Genomic DNA, 4,594 nt, shown 5'->3' with positions numbered 1-4,594 from the left:
TGAGATGTGAACAACATAGCTCTGCTTATGGGAAGTGGTGCACCATTATCAATAGAGGTCTACGAGACAAGGCCCTTTGAAAAGCAGCTGAGATGAAAAAATCATACAGGAAGTCGCAAAACAACGAATATTACTTGAAGTAAAAGTGTAGAGGAGATGTCATTAATTGCCACCTGATGTGAAGACGAAGCTTGCTGTTATCACCACATCGGCAATGTCTAACTCCAGGCAGTCAGGTTTCTCGAAAGAACAGTGAACGAACCACACTTTATCATTTCGAGGTGAAAAACGAGTCTGTAGCATAATCAATTAAAGCATTGACACATTCATGCACAATAAACACAGTAGTGAGAACGAGGGAATTACCGTTATTGCAACTTTATATCTGGGTTTAATATCTGGCTCCAGGAACCACAAGGCATATTACGACCAAAAATAACATTTCGTTCGAGAATGTTTCTAATCAGCTGCAGAAATCAATTCGTTTCATTTGTTGGACTCTTGTTCTGGACATAATAATACCTCTGCCTTCCCGGACGATGAAAGGACTGTTGATATAATACACAATTCACCCTCATCTCTTGATTTGGAATGTTTTCAACTGTGGAAAATATTTTAAAGGAAATTGTCGAACAATAAAATTTCCAATAGCTCTGTGCCGTTTGTGGTTTATCACGAAAATAGTAATCTTAAATTGCAGTCGTTTGTGCATATCAGTTTGCAGTGGCACGTTTTACGAATATTGCTTTCAGTACGCCCGGTATAGAACACAAGGGAAGAGTAATGTGCAGGACCATTTTTTACTACACCGCAGCTGTGCGTATATAAAGCTTGTAATTAATGTTAAACGCCTAAGAGCATTGATTTTGCTTTCGTCTTGTGTGCCTAGTGTGTGAGAAAAATGTTTATTTTCGTCTTTCAAATGACACTTCGATTTATTGTGACGACTAAGGGTAAATAAGAAACAAATTGTTGTTAAGATATACATTATTCATACTCTATCATAAAAAATGTGCTACACGAATTGTTATGAAATATTTATGCGGAAGAAATATTTCATTTCAATAAATTAAAGCTACGGTTGGTGGAAGTCATATGTAATGTAATATGAAACACTGGTTTAATATTTTTCCTCTGGTAGTCAACTTTGTATGAATTACATTTGCAACAGTTCAGCTTTCGATATGAACTGCCTCTTATTCCACACATTAATGACATGTGACTTTTTTGTATGGTTTAGGTACTCCAAATTCACGTGTGTCACTCCACATATATGAACTACGCGCTAGTACGCTCTGTTGTCACGGGCGATCGTGCGCTATGCAGGAAGAACTGTACAAATCCTTGTCTTAAGCGCTTCTTGATGCGACAAAAGCGAGTAACGTCAGAAGTTAAAAAGAATACTTGCAGTGTATCTTAGCAGCTAAAATTTTTACAGCCTGTGTCTTTCGTTGTATCCTTCCTCAACGAAAAATTTGAGGGTTTGTTTCGACATGTCAGATCGGATCATTCTCCTGTTAGTAGATAAAGATTAGAAACGAAACCTTCTCTGGAAATCTAGCACACGGCGGAGGCAACTAGCTCCGATCCGTGCGCTCTTCATGCATGGGCAATATCTCAAGTACTCGTCGTCAGGTTCTCTTCTACGTGAAGAAGGCAATTCCCATCTAGCTCAAGAGTGTGACGCGTAAGGCGTGATAATGCACGTGGACGAGAAAAAGGAGGAGATAAATGTTTAACGTCCCGTTGACAACGAAGTAATTAGAGATGTAGCACAAGCTCGGATTAAGGAAGGATGGGGAAGGAAATCGGCCGTGCTCTTTCGCAGGAAATATCTCGTTATTTGCCTGAAGCGGTTTAGGGAAATCACGGAAAACCTAAATCAGGACGGCCAAACGCGGTTTTGAGCCGTCGTCCTCCCGAATGTGAGTCCATTGGTCTGATGACTGCACCACCTCGCTCGATCATAAAAGAGGAGCTGACGGCCGTGGAATGCCACGTTTCACTACGCTGCGGTACGTGAAATAAAGAATCTGGCATATCAGATTTTTGCCTCGTGGTAAGGAACATGGCCAATGGCGTGTGACATCATCTTAAAGGGTGACTATATCAAATAAAATCGTCATAGCTTCTGAACGGTTTGCGTTAGAACTTTCAGACTGCACGGTTGACCGCGGGACGTGATGGGTATTAGTATGAGCAAGCGTACTCTCTTTGTTGTTGTTGTCCATTTGTTCGTGAAAATGTCACGGTACAGCGTGCCTTGGCATATAGTGGCTATGAACGCCTACTATGCGTGCAATAACAGCCCAACTGCGGCTCAAAGCTAGTTTACGACCGAGTTCAAGCTGAAGACAACCGCTCCAAATGTGCTAACCATCAAAAATTTGATTCGTAAGTTTGGCAGAACAGGTCGCGTTCGTGATGAAAGTGTTGGCAATGTCGGTCGTCCAAAGAGGGTGAAAACGCCTGAAAACATCGAGAAGACTCGCGCTGTGTTTCAAACCAGCCCCAGGAAATAGATCAGACGAGCTTCATAACAGGTGGTGAGCCTTGGCGGGACTAACACGCTTATTATCTCTGACATGAGTACGATCGATTTACTAGTGCAGAGATTTGTCTTTGGCTATATATGACGGTAGTATCTATTCCCGAAAGAACAGTTACCGTGGGTGACACGGCAGCTTTGCTAGAAATGAAATGATAATTAAATGGACACCCTAGCTGCAAACAGGCGTTGATGTACTTCATTGGGGACATGTTGAAATTCTATGCCCCGACCGGAATTCGAACCCGGGATCTCATGCTTACATGGCAGACGCTCTATCCATCTGAGCCACCGCGGGCACATAGTGCGTCTGCCATGTAAGCAGGAGATCCCGGGTTCGAATCCCGGTCGGGGCACACAATTTCAACATGTCCCCAATGAAGTACATCAACGCCTGTTTGCAGCTAGGGTGTCCATTTAATTACCATTTCATTTCTTGCAAAGCTGCATGGTCATCGACGGTAACTGTTCTTTCGGGAACAGATATTACCGTCATATACAGTTAAAATATGGCTTCCCGGCCATTGACCTTCTTGTGCGAACGCACACGCTATGCCCGAACACGTACAGGACTTGGTGGATTAATCTGCCACGAGTAATGAGTATGATGGGCAAACATCTATTAGGCGCACTACGAATGTAGTGGTGTGGACATGTTGGGAATGTGGATCTCACGGGGAGCGTGCAAGGGATAAGTCCCTGCAGACGCACTATCCTCTGTGCCCGCGGTGGCTCAGATGGATAGAGCGTCTGCCATGTAAGCAGGAGATCCCGGGTTCGAATCCAGGTCGGGGCACACAATTTCAACATGTCCCCAATGAAGTACATCAACGCCTGTTTGCAGCTAGGGTGTCCATTTAATTATCATTTGTCTTTGGTCTTGGGCCGGCTCGAGATATAAGGGTGTGCCGACCGCGAGTAGGGGAGAGGATACAACGCTTTGAAAATGTGAGAAGCGAAGACGGCACGCCTGAGCCCGGGCGGCGGCTGTCACATGGTTGTACTGGAGGGGGCGGGAGTTGGCCGGCGCTGTGCAATCCCCGGCAAGCTCGTGAGCTGTGGATGTGCCCGCCTCCTTGGAGGGACACTCTGTTATGGTCATCTACACAAAATCGCCCCAGCATCAAGACACCAAGTTAAGTACGCTAGTTACTAAGAGCGCTTAGTTAAGTATCATTGTGACCGCTCTTGGTACTACAGTAAGACCTTGCAAAACTTGTGATGTTATGTTTATTTGATATCATTTGAAGCCCCTTACTAAGCGTGTGCTCTGCTTGCTCATAATATCGATGCATTTGCAGATGTGTGTCGTTAAGTTCTAATCAGTGTCGGTTCTCATGAGCCAGTTCATTTCCTCTATTAGTGTTTCTTTATAGAATACTGTTTAACTTGAAGGACTAGCAAGCGAAATTAGTTTTTGTTAGGCTTGATTTCATAGAGTTAATTTACTGTTCTATCTTAGATGTTAAAGTTAAGAAAAGTTTCCTGTCTCCTGTTGTCGGGTGTGGTTCAAATGGCTCTGAGCACCATGGGACTTAACATCTGAGGTCATCAGTCCCCTAGAACTTAGACCTACTTAAACCTAACCAACCTAAGGACATCACACACATCCATGCCCGAGGCAGGATTCGAACCTGCGACCGTAGCGGTCGCGTGCTTCCAGACTGAAGCGCCTAGAACCGCTCGGCCACACCGGCCGGCTGTCGGGTGTGGTCTGTGTTTCACCGAGCTGAGGCAGCGGATAACCGAAGCGTAGAGCTACCCTTTAGGTTACAAGTTTGGCTTACGGGCGGTGGACTCCGTCTGAGCTCGTGTGTTCCTCTTCGGTAGCGTTTGCTTGGTGGCCTACTCAACGTGGGTTTGCAAACGGAGCCACGTCTTGGTTCGAAGTTAAGTATTACTTCTCTCAGTCGGTTCAACTGTTCGTAGTTAAACTTCGGCCTTACAAGCTTGAGCCTTGCTTCGGTTGGTACACATTTTTTGTTGTGTCTTAGCTAGAGTTGCTTTGTTAAAGTTGCAGTCATATTTTGCCTGAGTGGCGGTTCC

The sequence above is a fragment of the Schistocerca americana genome, chromosome 6 (genome assembly GCF_021461395.2).
Source record: "Schistocerca americana isolate TAMUIC-IGC-003095 chromosome 6, iqSchAmer2.1, whole genome shotgun sequence".
Lineage (NCBI taxonomy): Eukaryota > Metazoa > Arthropoda > Insecta > Orthoptera > Acrididae > Schistocerca > Schistocerca americana.
This window is presented reverse-complemented; position numbering follows the sequence as displayed.